Source organism: Delphinus delphis, chromosome 20 (assembly GCF_949987515.2).
Source record: "Delphinus delphis chromosome 20, mDelDel1.2, whole genome shotgun sequence".
NCBI lineage: Eukaryota > Metazoa > Chordata > Mammalia > Artiodactyla > Delphinidae > Delphinus > Delphinus delphis.
The window spans coordinates 28,910,238-28,925,919 of NC_082702.1; the positions used below are offsets into that span (position 1 = coordinate 28,910,238).

Here is a 15,682-nt window from a genome sequence, read left to right on the forward strand (position 1 = left end):
GTCCACGACTCAAATAATCACACAAGTACTTTTCTTTGAGACAACCATTTTACTTTGAAGTGCTTCTGTATACTTCCCATTTTGTCACACAGAATACTAAAAAGAAAGACAGCTTACTTCACACATGAGTTTTAATAAAGTTAATATTTTCTTACTGCTTCATCAGGGGCATTCTCACGTGAAACTAGCTCTCTTTTCTCTTTTTACTGGACTGCGTGGTGTGAAGAATACAGTGATTACCAGTGCAGTTTGGTGCTCTTGGCTTGATTTGTGCTAAGGTACCTGTAGCATTACTCACCATTCTTTTGAACCATCTGTGCAAACGTCAACACAGTGAAAAAAGCAAATGATAGTATTATGAAAATAGTATTGATCTTGCAGATCTTTTGTTGAACCATTGCGCTAGAGCAGTTAGAAGATTTGAATGGTTAAAAATTCAAAGAACGGAATAAGAGTTTTATGGGTTTTATTGTTTTTAAATTTTATTTATTAATTTATTTTTGGATGCGTTGGGTCTTCATTGCTGCGCATGGGATTCTCTCTAGTTGTGGCGAGTGGGGGCTACTCTTCATTGTGGTGCACTGGCTTCTCATTGTGGTGGCTTCTCTTGTTGCGGAGCGCCGGCTCTAGGCGTGGGCTTCAGTAGTGGTGGCATGTGGGCTCCGTAGTTGTGGCTCATGGGCTCTAGAGCATAGGCTCAGTAGTTGTGGCTCACAGGCTTAGTTGTTCCATGGCATGTGGGATCTTCCTGGACCAGGGCTCGAACCTGTGTCCCCTGCATTGGCAGGCGGATTCTCAACCACTGCGCCACCAGGGAAGTCCCATTTTATGGGTTTTAGCTTCAAGGCTAATTTCTTCTCCACTCTGGAGCTTTGCCTGAGTGAGGGAATGCAGAGGAGAAAATTTCTCTCCTCTTCTGGGCTTGCTTTCAGCTGAGGGTTTAATTCCTGGAGCTTGAGTTTTTTGAGTTTAGGAAACACAGGGAGATTCTCTATTTTCGGTGATTAGTAATGTTTACCTTAGATCAGTTGGTTGTGGTTTTTGTTGTTGTTAGAGAAAAATATATAATAAGGGCTATGTTTGAGATGACTGAGATCACCATAGGACTGCCTGTTTGGGACATTTTTGAGGCAAGGCTTCTCTAAAAAGAACCTATTTTGGGCAACATCTGAAAATTATTTCAGTCAGTTGACCTCATTGACAAGCTTCTGATTTTTGTATTAGCTTGTTTGCTTCTTTCTTTTCTTTTTTTTAATACTTAGAAGGTAATCTTTCTGCTTCTTGAATTGCTATCAGGCTGTCAGATCTTGAAAATAGCATCATCCCATCTCTGGGGTGAATATAGCCTACACTTGAGACAGCAATGAACCGATCCTGTAATAGAAGAATCCCAATTTTCCACTTTCTTTTTTTCCTTTTTTTTTTTTTTTTAACTTCTTGGGTGGTTGGGGCACATTATTGAGACAATTATTACATTTACTCAAGAGTTTGTCTTTTCTATTAAAAAAAAATTCCGTCTAAGTGCCTCACGGTGAAGAGGAGGAGATTGTGTAACTGGAGTCTCCTCTTAACTGGTCTTTATTGTTGAAGAAGACTAGTTCCTTTGTGTTTCAGCTTGGCACACAGAAACAGTTTTAATTTAACAGTCCAGCTCCTTTAATAGATCAATTCTCCATTGTGTTTTGAACTTGGTGCATTCCCAGGGTACTCTCTGAGCTATGGGCTTCTTTGGAGAAATTGGGGCGGGGGAATCAGGGAGGCTTAGTCATTTGGGGTATGATTTATAGTTTTATCCCAAGCCTCTTACTCATTACTGTTAGACAGGGAAGGTAATTAACGTATGCAAATGTCTGCTGTGTGTCTGATACTCTACTAGGTGTTCTGTCCATCCTCATCTAATCCTCATGGCATCTCTCTGATACATCCTGAGCTTGTGCGCTTTTTCCACCTTTATTATTACTACTATAGATCAAGTCATCATTTATCTCTTGCTTGGACTTCCATACACCCAAACTGGTCTCCCCACTTCAACTTTGCACAGCCTTCTCCTTCTCCACACATCAGTTGGACTCAGACTTTAAATATGTAAATCAAATTGTGTCACCTCCCCACTTAAAGCCCTTCCATGACTCCCCATTGAGCACAGAGTGAAATCTTTGTGCTCTGACTGACAACGCCCCACGCCATCTGGCTTGTGCCTGTATCTGAGAACTCATCTACCGCACTCCCCAAACACATCCACTGTGCTCAGACCCGCTGGGCTTCTTTCTGTCCCAGGCTGGTTGTTCCTCAGGGCCTTTGCACCAGCTGTTCTTCCTGCTTGGAACACTCTCTTTAGATCTTTACTCTGGGCCTGGCTTCTTTTTGTGACTTGTGTCTTACCTAAAATGACACCTGCTCAGTGTAGCTTCTCTGACCAGCCAAGCTACAGCAACTTCCCTCTATTTGTGTCATGCATTTTATTTGCGTTAATTTACCTGGTGTAGGTGTAGAATGAGGTTCTGCTGCTGTCAGATGGTCTGGGTTTCAGTCTTGGTTGGCCCTGCCACTCACTGGCTGTGTGACTTTGGGCAAGTTACGTAACCTTTTAGTCTTCTCCTCTAGAAAATGGATATAATAATCTTATGTCCCCCCATTATGAGAATTAAATAAGTCAAGACATAATAGTTTCTGACACATTGTATATGCCCAAGAACCGTTAGCTATTATTATTTTAATGTGATTAGTGTTATTAAAATGATTTTATATTTATTTATTTGGCTATTTTTCTCTTCCACTTAGAATATACACTTTATGAAGGAAGGAACCTTATCTGTTACATTTGCAAATGTACCCCTAGAGCTTAGGACAGTGCATGGCACAAGTAGGCACTCACCAAAAATTTGTGGTTATTAAAATCTGAAACATCATTATCCCTATTTTAGAAATTGTATAATCAGGATTCTGACAGGTAAAGTTACTTACCCAAGGTTAATCCTGATTCCAAAGACCACGTTCTGTCCATTACACCAAAGAACATTAGTGTATATTTCTTTCCTCCAAATTCTGTCGTGTTTGATACATGATTTTCAGGTTGCCTTTTTATACATCCTGATACGACTCATGAAATGAAAACAACCGTTTCTGTGAATATGAGGGGTCAAGGCCAAGAGTTAAACCCAGAGGAAAGTTCAGAAGGTGAGATATACACAAACCCACCAAATTCAAGGGGTGGAAAAAAGTTACCCGACTCCTGCCTTGGGGATGTGCAAGACAGTGACCTTGGGATCGGACCGCCTGAGGAGATTCATGTGCTTTGACTTCTTCAGGGAAAGAATCTCTGAAATCATAAACCCCTACTTTGGGCTCTTGTACTTCTTTTGTCATCTTATCCTAGTGGGGCGGAGGCAGAAGTTGAGAAATGGAAATGTTGGCTTCTGCAGCTTCTAGGAAATTGTGGGCTGGACTCTGCCTTTGCCCCTGACAGAACATGATGATGGTCCTTGGGGGCTTCACTGACTCATTCTTTTAAACAGCCTTTTTCTATTTATTTTTATTTTTGGTAAGCCATGAAAACAGTGTGAGAGTGCATGACACGCAGGAAAAAATACAGACTTTGGCCACGGTCAGATCAAGGTTCAGGTTTCGCTGGGCCGCTTCTGGGCTGCATCTTGGCACGTTACCTTCTCTAAACCTCAGTTTCCTTGTTTATATAAAGGGGATTTGCATGACAGCTCAAAGAGAGACCTTGCCTCAAGTGTCTTTCTTCAGTATGCATCATCGACCCTTTTGAGAATTTAATAAAAGCTATGGATTTTCTCCTTAGAAATATGCCCATACACCCCGAATTTGGCATTTAATTTCGTAGGGTTCATGGAGCCTTTGAAACCCAGGTTAAGCATGTCTGCAGCAGACCAGGGTCCTTATGGTTATGGGAAGAGCGTGTGTGTGCGCACGCGCTTGCTTTTTTTCCTTAGGAGCCAGACCAGTTTGCTTCCTGCGGTCTCTTATTAATGTTTGTTGAATGAGGGAATTTAACTAATTTCTGAATTGCTTAATCACCTTGAGCTTGATATTTGGTTTCCTTTGCCCTAGGGCCGGTGATAGTGCCAACTTCATAACTTCGTCTGGGCATGCCAGTAGCCACTGCACTGTGGCAATAAATATCTGAGCTTGTGGTTTTTGCCTTAGGTAAACTGTAGAGGTGGAGTCAGGAAACGCTTAGAAAATATCTTTGATTTATACTAATGCGTAAATATCATGAGCCAACCCTTGAGGGGTGGGACCTGAAAGTATTTGGACACTAGATTGGGCCTGACCATCACAGTGTGTGAAATTTTGCTCATACGTAGAATGTGGAATATAAAATCATAGGGCTAGAAAGTCTTAGAGACCATTTAATCTAATTCCTCCAGATCGATTAAGTGATTTGTCCAAGGTCAGTCAACTGGTGTGGTGGCAGAGGTCAGGGCATGAAACTCTCCACCTAAATTCGTCCTCTACCCCCATTGAGAGGGTATTCTTCACCTCCTCTGAAACCAGTACCCTCCACTGTCTTCCATGTGGTTTAACAACCTTTGAGACTACATGCAGCCATGTAATGCTGAGTAACATCACTGTCTGAAATTGCCTTATTTATGAATGTCTATTCCCTCTCTCTTTCTCCTCTGCCCCAAACATCAACCCCACATGGACAGGAATCTTGTCTATCTTATTCAATTCAGTGTCCTTAGAGCCTTATATGAATAGTAGATGTGTAATCAATTTTGGTTGGTTGAATGAATAAGGAGTTTTCCTGGCAGTTCTTTTAATAATATCAGAAGAGTTGGGATTTCACCTCATTTTCATCAGTAATTTAGCAAACGTCGATTGAACCTACTGTATGTCAGACACTAACAGGCCCAGAAATGAATGAGATATGGTGCCTAGCTTCAAGAAGTTATAGTCTAAATACAGAAATAACAAAGTCAAGAGCAGCCAGCAAAATTTGGCCCGCAGTATTTTTTTTTTCTGACTATAATTTGAATGCATGCTCCATTATTTCCTGTGTCTTTTACTCACCTGCCTGGCTTCTGATGGTATTTGAGTTCACGTTTTAGGTTCTATAGATCAGTAGTTTCTAAGTATGGTAGATCATCACTTTATCCCAGAAACAACACACACACAGAGGTACCCAGACCCTATCCCTTTGGGCTGGGGCCTTGGAAGCTGTACAGAAAAATAGTAACTCTGTAGGCAGTTGAAATGAGCAGCCAGTCTAGCTAGATACCTCTGCTTTACAGGTAAATGTGAGTACTTGTCTTAGAACCCGGACCTGATGTTCTACATTAATCACATTTCCTCTTCCTCAAAGATTTGTATGTTGTTTTCAGTAGATGCTTCTGTTCTAGGGGCCTCTGGAACAGTCAGATCGTGTGTTTGCTGTCTGAACACTTCCACTCTGAAAAGTCCTTGAAGTCATGTAGACAAGTGAATGTAGACATCAGACAAGTAATCCCTGAACTGGTAATAGCCCCATTTGACTCTCCTTGTGTCTTTTCACGTATGGGGGTTATCTCTTTGACTAGATGCCAGCATATAAATTGAGCGGCGTTGGTTACATGGAGATGTTCAAGGGTAAATCCTTTTTTTGTGGAACAAGGGAGTTGCATTTGTGGTTTTCCAGGATTCCTCTTCCTTGACTTGGCAGTCCTATCTCAGCAGACCTGAAAATAGGTGAGCTGTCAAGGTGTTGGCAGTGATAGGCTCCTCTGGGTGGGACTCAGGGCATCCTACCAGCCAAAAGGAGAGGAAGCTTAAATGATTTCACATTTGGGCTTTACTTATTATAATTGCTGGAAGTGGTAAATTGGGTGTGACAAATCTAACAGGTAATTGCCAAGGGGGTTTCATTACCAGCCATGGAGTAGATAAATGATTTTCCTTATGTTAAAAAGCAAAATCAAACTAAAGAAAGAAAAATTAGACTATATTTGGAGTTAGAATTCAGAAATTGTAGACATGTTCACGCATATCAAAACTGTTTCAAAACTGTTAACTTAGTTCGCTTCTCTCTGTCAGGGTGGGGTGGCGCAGAGAAGTGAAGAGAGGTTGTGATTGATGAGAAACTGTAAAAGAGGGTAGGATTGGTAAGCAAAGTTTCTTCTTCTAGGATTGGTACATATTAAGTAGCCTTTGGACAACACTCAGCTCTAAACACCTGTGTTAGAGCTAAGATTTTTGATATTATCATCGTCTGTGTTTTACTTATGTGTATACATGACCAGTCTCAATAGATTTCATTCATTGGTAACTTGATTGGCTTAATGAAAATATTTTTAAAAGGCATAGTAAAGCACAGCAGTACGACTTGAGGATCACATGACTGCAATGTTTCATTCATTCAATAAATATTCGTTGAGTGCCCACCTTGTCCTGGGTATACAGTGATAAACAAGGCAGGATGGCAGCATATAAGGAAAGGGATTTTTGCCTCATTGGTTTAACTTGTAACCTAGCCTTGCACAAAATAGACACAAAATAATTACAGATGGTCCCCAACTTACGGTGGTTCAACGTACGTTTTTTTGACTTGACGATGGTGTGAAAGCCATACACATTCAGTAGAAACTATACTTCGAAGTTTGAAGTTGGATCTTTTCCCAGGTTAGCCACGATCCTCTCTTGGCTACGATCCTCTCTTGTGATGCTGGGCAGCTTGCAGTCAGCCACGCAATCACGAGGGTAAATAACCGATACACTGACAACCATCCTGTACCCAGACAGCCATTCTGTTTTTCACTTTCAGTACAATATTCAATAAATGACATGGGAAATTCAACACTATTATAAAACAGGCTTTGTGTTAGATGATTTTGCTCAACTGTAGGCTAATGTGTTTTCTGACACATTTAAGATGGGCTAAGCTATGACGTTTGGTAGGTTAGGTGTATTAAATGCGTTTTTGACATGATGTTTTCAACTTAACAATGGCTTTATCGGGATATACTCCCATCATAAGTTGAGGAAGATCTGTCCTGAATGAAGGAAGAAAGGAAGATAGACTTGATCTCTGCTTTCATGGAGCTTACAGTCTAGTGGGAGAGACAGACAAAAAGTAAGCACAAATAAATAAACAGAATATATGATAGATAGTGCCTGGAGTGAGGATGCTGTTTTCGATAGGCTGGCCAGGAGTGGGCTGGTTTGGGAAGAGACCGATGAGAGAGAGACAGTCTCGCAAAGCCGGGGAGGAGAAGTGTTTAAGGAACAGAAGGAAGACCTGATGACTGGTGAATAGTGAACGAGGGGAGGCTTGCGATGGCGTGGAAACATAGGCAGGGGCTGTATCGCGATAAGGGGTTTGGATTTTTTTCTGTGTGTACTGGGAGCCCGTGAAGAAGGTAGAAGATTTTAAGCAAGGGAATGATCTGATCTGATCTATTTCTTTAAAAGAGGTTGCTCTGAGTGCTGTGGAGAATAGACCATAGGCGGGGAACCAGAGGAAGACCAGGAGGAGGCCCTTGGAGCGTGGTCGGTGAGAGGTGGTGGTGGTGCCTTGCCCCAGGGGCGTAACAGTGGAAATGGAGAGAAGTGGGTGGATTTGGAATGTATTTTTGCAATAGAGAAAATTGGTCAGCGGTCTCAGAGAGTTGCATGAGAAAGTTGGCACACACAAGGACACACATTCCTTTTCATGATGAACATTCTTTAAAAAGCATTTGTTGTATTATGGGATTATTATTGCCATTAAATGAGAAAACGACTGTTTTTGAAGTATGGAGAGCCCTGGGAGAGGAGAAAGCGAGCCGTGTGTGTTGCTCAGGGTGGTACACAGCTATGGTTCTGCGGGTCCAGGCATTTTTGACAGCGTGGATTCAAGGAAGAAGGGCAACACACACTGTGTATCTTTTGGCAGATCAGAGCATAATGAAAATAAAATCAGAAAATTCAACTCCGGCTCTTGAAGGAAATAGGATTCAGAAGAGATTATCTCAAATCTAGTTTATGAGATAATGTGCTCTCTTATAAACACAGACATCGGTTATGCATTTGGAATGTCTGATTTATTCCTCTGGATTCTTTTTGACTGCTGTGAATTCAGTGATCCACTTGGATAGTCTCTGTTACTGTGAAGTTTTAATAGGTAACAGTCAGAAACGGAGGGGGAGAACATAAAAGCAAACTGAAATGCTAATAGCTGGTACTCTGAAACCATTAACTTGAAGCCGGTTCTTCCTGACCTAATGTTGGAACATAAGGTGGCAGAGAGGCTGAGTGTAACTGGTGCACTGGTTCTTTAGAAACATCATCCTCATAAGAGTCACGCACCTTCAGTTTCCAGGGCAGCAGCCTTTGCTTTACAACTTGCATGTCTTTGTGGAAAAGCTTGAAATTCACACCGTCACCTTATGGATCAAAGGGTAAAGGTGAAAACAGCCCTAATGTTGTTGGAAGAGGCAAAGCAAGACAAGGGGTTCCTCTTAATGGAAGATGCAACCAGTATTTGCTAGCTAATTTTGATTTTGGTGGTCATAAAAATCACCCCAGAAGCAATCCCAGATAGAGGTCATCTACTACCACACATTTGCCTGACATTAAACATTAAGTATACATGTACCTGTTGGCCCAAGGAAAATAGAGCAAGTAGAATTTTAAAAACAGAATTAACTTTCTTTTGTGTTAGATTTCATGCAAACCTCATCGTTCATTTCAGGCTGACTCATATAGTTTCAGCAGATTAAATTTGAGACCTAATGTTGAACAGAAAGGGGAATGACATTGATAAAAATGGATGAGATTAATGCTATGTTGGCAGGTGACATTTTTTTCCTAAGCTTTTGAGTTTTTCTTCTTCCCCCTCTTTTAGTTCATCTGCAAGTCTGGCATATTAACTAATCATATAAACATCTTTCATCTTAAGTCTAAGTCTGTATAGTGTGTCCCTAGCAGACTAGGTGAGTCAAGTGAAATTATAGTTCAGTCAAGCCAAAAAATAAAATATCAGAGAGAAGACAGTTGAGTCTGGACTCCATAGTTGAGTGATGAAGGTTCAGACCAGTCAAGGACACTGAATTATTCATTGTTGCTGGTTTATGACAGAGCAAATCCAGATATGTGTTACGCTGATTCCGTGTGATTGGGTAATTCTAGGGCTGGCCCCTCTGCTTCCTGTCCCACTTGAGTCTCCTTGCTTCCCTCAACCATAAATTGTGGGTATTCGGAAATGCCATGCTTTTGTTGAGAGTTAGCAGGATTGGCGTGAAGATCAACAAGAAGCAAAGTGGGTCACGTTTCCTTCCCTCAAGTGATGTTCTGTCAACATTTATAGAATATGTGCCCCGAATTAGAGTCAACTGTACAGATTCCTGAGTTTAGGAAATTATAGTCTGATGGGTCTTCTCCAAATTTAAACCTTAACTAAAGTTTGTAAATTCTTCGTGTTTCATCTTTGCTCTTTCTTTACTCTCGACCTCCTTTTACCTCTTGGGCTACGTGCTGTTCTGCTTTTGATACAAAATTGACCTTATTCTCGTTCACCCTCTGTCTCCATTTCCCTGTCTTCCTGGAAAATACTTGGTACTGGATACTTCTTCAGTCTCACGGGGCCAGTTCCCCCCCGGGGAGTAGGGAGAGCTCAGGCATGTGTCTCTTACTTGTTCAGACACTGTGCTCTCTCAGTCAGTGTGCAAATACATTGTGTTTTCCTATTCAAGCCTATTGAGTAAGTAATAAGAACTAGGTGCTGGAATAAATTAACCACAAGCCAGATTTCATTTTGGAAATGAAATATTTTGGTTTAAGACTGTAGTACATTTGTAAAGCTGTAATATATTGCAGTGATGAAAGCATCTTAAAATCTGTTAGAGCTGTGCACTTTTAAAATTGTTCATTACTATTTGTATGTATGTGTGTGTATGCTTATTTACATACATACAAATATATGACTACGTCTGTGCTCATTTGCATACTACATAAATCAAGATATTCTCTGAGCCAGGACTTTGTGTGCCAGCTTTAAGCCTGAATTGAATTTTACGGATGAGAGAGATAGCCCGAAAATGGAACCATTGGCATAACCTTGTGTGTAATCCTACTCGCAGGCAGAGCTGTAATGATCTGTAAAGTAAGCTCAAGATCTACAAAATGTTCAGAGAACATAGGCAGAAGCCTTCCCCCTACTCTGCCCCATGAGCTAGGTTGTTCTCCAAAAGCAACAAGTACTACTTGTCTTTTCAGAGAGCTGTGATGAAGCCCTAAGACTCTTTGTGGTTTAGACTTCAAGTGAGTATGATTCCTCTGTACCCTCAGCCTAGAAAAACTTTACAGGCTCTTGGAATTTGATGAAAGTTTCCTAACTTTGAAGCTCGAGAAGGCTCTCATTTCTGATTAAGCAATTGTTAACATTTTTTTTTTCTGGCCTAATTCCATGATGCAAAAAATCATATGTGGTTGCTCTATTTGGAGAACAGTATGTGGCCTCAGATGCTTAAGATCATATCTAGTTTAGAAATCATGTCAACTGAAAATGTGTGTTTTTGGTCTTTTTTTCCCTAGCCTTTCTGAACTTTTCGCTTTCTTCAGGTTCTCCATGTTCTTGTTTTATTTTATTTTATTTTTTGCTTTCTGACCTTCGCACGTACTTTTCATAGTATCTGGAACACTTTAAAAAAATTGTGGTAAAATACACATAACATAAAATTAACCATCTTAACCATTTTTAGGTGGACAGTTCAGTGGCATTAAGTACATTAACATTGTTGTGCAACCATCACCACCATCCATCTCCAGAACTTTCTCATCATCCCACACAGAAACTCTGTACCCGTTAAATACTAACTCTCAATTCCCCCCTCTTCCCAGCCCCTGGAAATGACCATTCTATTTTCTGTCTCTATGAGTTGAGACTCTTCCAGGTACCTCATATAAGCAGTTGTCCTTTTGAAATGGCTTATTTCACTTAGCATAATGTTCCTCAAGGGTCATTCATGTTATAGTAGTATCAGAATTTCCTGACTCTTTAAGGACGAATAATATTCTACTGTATGAATATATCACATTTTGTTTATCCATTCATCTATTGATGGATACTTGGGTTGCCTCCGTCTTTTGGCTGTTGTGAATAATGCTGCTATGAAAATTAGTGTCCAAATATCTCTTTGAAACCCACTACTCAGTTCTTTTGGGTGTATACCCAGAAGTGGAATTGCTGGATAATATGGTTATTGAATTTTTAATCTTTTGAGGAACGGCCAGACTGTTTTCCATGCCGACCTGCACCATTTTACATTCCCACCAACAGCGTTTCTCTACACTCATGCCAACACTTGTTATTTATTTATTTCTATTGGTAATAGCCCTTATCACTGGGATGCTTTTGACCACCTTTCCCTCTGCTTGGATAACACCTACTGGTGTTTCGGTTCTCAGCTCAGATGTTACTTCTGGCAAGCCTTCCCCCAGAGCTCTGTATCCTATCTTTTAAGTTAGGTGCTGTCGTCTTTGCATTCTGTATCATAGGACTTCCTGCATTTGATTATAGTTTGCTTGTTTAATTTTCTGATACTTCTACCATGTGTTGGGTTCCATGATGGCAGGAATATCTGTCTTGATAGATCTGACATGGTCACTATTATCTCCTTGGGACCTGGTTCTCAGTAGAGGCAGTGGTTGGAATGTGCATCTTTAAGTTTAAATAAATATTCCCAGTGTACTGTATTATGCAGCCCGGGTTTAGTAGATAAACATGTGAATTCAAATCCTGGCTTTGACTTTTACTAGCTTTGAGATCTTGAACCAGGTATTTTGTCTAAGTCTTGGTTTTCACTTCTTTAAAATGGGGGAAATGATATCTGCTTCATCCTTGTAAGACTTTTGTAGTGATTGAAAGTTAGCATGCCTGTTACAGTCAATAACCGTGAATGAAGTGAGTGAGAAGAAGCAGGGGAACAGAACTCCACCATTTTCAGTCTGGCTGGCGCTGACATTAAGATGAAAAACAGGAGAAACAGACTTCAGGAAGTTAGGAAAGGAAAGCGTTGACTTTGATTTTGAGCTTATGGAATCTCGGGTGCTGGTGGGGACTTTCACGTTGTAATATCCTGGAGACAATTTGATGTAGGTTTGGGTTAGAGATGAGATGTTGAGCGTTACCTGTAATGAACTCATTTTAAGAAGATGGGATTGCCTAAAGGAAGAATGTTTTGTTGAGGGGGAAGAAGGAGAAGGATAGGGGATGTCTGCTACTCAGAGCAGAGGAAGAAAGACCTGAAACAGAGATTGAGAAGGAGGGAGGCTAGGCTAGAGGAATAAAAGGGAGGAGATTTTATAGAAACCAAGGGAAAAGAGGATTTTGAGAAAGGAATGCATGTACCTAACCGTGCCCAATGCTTCCCAAATGACTGAGAGGATGAGGCTGCATTTTAGCCAGAGGAGTTGGTCACTGATCTTGGGAAGAATCATTTTAGTGGAATTACAGTGGTAGAAGCTAGGTCATAATGGGCATTAAGGCAAAATGAGATAGTGAGAACTTGGGTCATTTATCTTAAATGGTTCTTCAGGAAGTTTGGTAGGGCAAAAAAGAACGCATTGGGATGGTAGTTGGGGTGGGAAGTGGGAAAAGCCAAGGAATTAGCTAATTAATTAACAATTTCTTAGGGTGGCAGGATTGTTTTTTTTTTTAAGTCTTCACAAAGGATGAAGAGAAGAGACCTGTGGAGAGGAAAAGGTAGCTTGAGGATATAAAATAGAACTGTGAAGACAGGCACATGACCCCAGGGAAACAGGAAGGAATGGAACCATGAGACAGGCAAAATTGTTGGCCTTTTTAGTCTATTTTTAAACTTTTATTAACATGTAAAATTAAATAAAATGTATCAAACACTTATATAGTGTTTATTTTCTACAAGGAATTGCACACACATCTGTTTCTTTACAAATAATAACCCATTTAATTTAATCTTCATAACAACCTTGTGAGGTAGGTACAATTACTATATCTGTTTTATAGATGGGGAAACTGAGGCACAGAGAGGTTAAGCAACTTAAGGTCACACAGCTAGTAATTGGCAGGGTCAAGATTTGAACCAATAAGGTTTAGAGCTTGTGCTTTTAACAATTATTTTAGGCTGTGTCTCCTGCTTTTTTTGTCTTGTATTTGGAGAGTACTTAAAGAAGTATCTTTATGTCTGAAGTTAAAATCTGAATAACTAAGTGGGAAGACTGGTCCTCTGCTTATTGTATGTCAAATTGGAGTTTTATATACACAGTGAAATTAACACATGGGTTGGTTTGGTTAGGTTGCAAGTGTAACCTACACCTTTAGTGTATTTGCAAAAGAAGAATAACTTTATTAGAATTATTATTTACTTTTTATCAAGACAAGCCAGCAGTGGTAATTTCTCCTTAGTGATATAATCGGAAAAGGAAACTTGTGAACATAAAATGCACATATTGAAATAAGATTAAATGTATACTGATGAAGTTACACCGTTTTGCTCAATACCTCAATCAAGAAATTTTGATAATAAAGAGTATGTATTGACTCTCCAGAATCCTGGGAATGGATAAATGAAAGCAAAAAGAAATATCTACTTTGTATTATAGACCCATAAAATAGTTATTAAATAACTTATTCTTTTAGGTATTTTTTCCTTTACCTTTTCATCACTGCTAGGCAAAACTAATAGTTTCTATAGCTGTGTCAGCAGCTAAGGGATTTCTATTGTTGTTGTTGTTAAAGTAATATATCATGTCTTGTATAATTCAGTTGTGGCTGCACAAGGGGAGGTGTTTAATGTTTGTTTATGCAGCACTTGCTGTGGAAACCACAGAGATCCAGAGAGGGACAGTGGAGAGCTAAGGATAATTAAATGGACAGTCACTGAGGTCACTTACTGATGTCTTTACTGCAGCACCATGTATATTCTGCTTTCCCATGGCAGGTTGTTCGATCATGGTTTAATAGTTAAAGCTTTGTAAAATTACAAAGAAGTCAGAAATCCTACTGGCCTCAAGTGTTATTATTTACAGTTGGACTGCCAGCAGGAAAGTGCTTAGTTTGATCAGACCGATGCTAAGCTGGGCAAGACATGTGGTGAAATCTCAGAGCTCTGTCCTCTGACCTGGGAGTAGACTACTAAGGGTATCAAATTTCCAGGTGGAAAGTTCCCTGAAGATTGAAACATGATTGAGAGAATTTGACTTTTTCAACTAAACAGGTGTGGCCAAGAGGAGAGTTTTTCTCCTCTTGGAAATGTAAGGGGTCCATTATTAGGTCCTTGGAGCTAGAATGAAGGTACAATGTCAGTGAAAGAGTTTTAATTAATCTGTTATCTCTCTTATGGTTTGGAATGGTATTGCCCTTGCTCTTGTATTCACTTAAAAAATTATGGGCAGTACTTTGACTGTGGAGAAGAATCTTGGATAAGTGATTATCTCTGTTTTCAGCAGAATATGTGGAGATGGCTCAAGGAAATTTTAGTTTATAAGGCAGCTACTCCAAATGAAGTCCAAAGACGTTAGAATTCTTGTAAGTCATTAACCCTGAGTGAAGAACCCAACCTTTTGTTAAAGGTACTTATTGCTTTGATATTAATATTATATTCTTCACATGTGTAAACTGCCCTTCCCCCAAAGTTCCAGTCCATTCCCCAATCAATTCCCGACCTTTATTTCCTTTTAGATCCTGTTTAGCTGCTTTTTTATCATAGAAATTTTTCTTTTCAGGAAACTTTCTTCCCTTTTGAAACTTGGTCTACATTCTTAAAATTGATGATTGTAGGTGGGAACTTAAGATCAAGTTGGTGAGGTAAATAGGTCTTGATATTCAAATTATTATCTGAAGAGCTAAAGTATATATTTTTATACCTGTGGTTTTACTTATTTAAAAAAAATTTTGCCTCAAAGAGTAATTTATGAGATCAAGGAATGCTAACTTGGTGGAATACTTGGGAAAGTATGAGGTGTAGGGAAAGGTGCTGTCTTAGGGAGGACATTTAAAAAGTGCTGAAAAATGTAGTTTTATAGCTTGATGCAAGAGAGGTGAACTCCTCTCTTGCATCTATTTGTTAGAAAGGTGCTCATAATGCAAGAATGAAGGAGAAATGAATTCTAACTAATCAACTTGCATAAGACCCAGATTCATTGTCTTTACATGGACACAAGCATAGGTTCTTAGATTTAGAACAGCAAAACACACACACACACACACACACACACACACACAAAAGACAAAAGACATGAGCAAGCATTTCACAAAAGAGCTACTGCAAATGGCAACGTATGAGAAGTTACTCAACCTGAATAACAATCAAAGAAATATAAATTAGGATGATCTTGTTTTTTCATTTATCAACTTGCTAAAGATTTAAAAGTTTGATAATAACTGGTATTTGAGTATATGAAGAAATAGTTATTGTCTATTGAGGGGATGAAATGGATACCGTTTTCCTGGAGGGCAGTTTCACAATCTGAATCAAGAGGCTTTAAAAGAGCATACCTTTTGACTTAGTGAGTCTCTTGCAAAGAATTTTTATCATAAAGAAATCATCCGTGCCTTCTTGTTAAATGGTGCAGTTAAGCTCACAGTTTATGTATGCCTTCTGCTCCAAACAATGTCAATGACAGATAACACATTGAAAGAATAAAGGGTAATAAAAGAGTCCTAGCTGGGCTTACAGGGAGGATACTGTTGACCAGAGAGAGAACAAAACGTAAAGGGATA

The 15,682-nt window shown here is 39.7% G+C and overlaps 1 protein-coding gene across 2 annotated transcripts in view; it reads left to right on the forward strand.

Annotated features, from left to right (window-relative positions):
• FTO (FTO alpha-ketoglutarate dependent dioxygenase) overlaps positions 1-15,682 on the forward strand; it is a 374,156-nt gene that overhangs the window by 65,021 nt on the left and 293,453 nt on the right. The gene's annotated exons all lie outside the window — the stretch shown is intronic.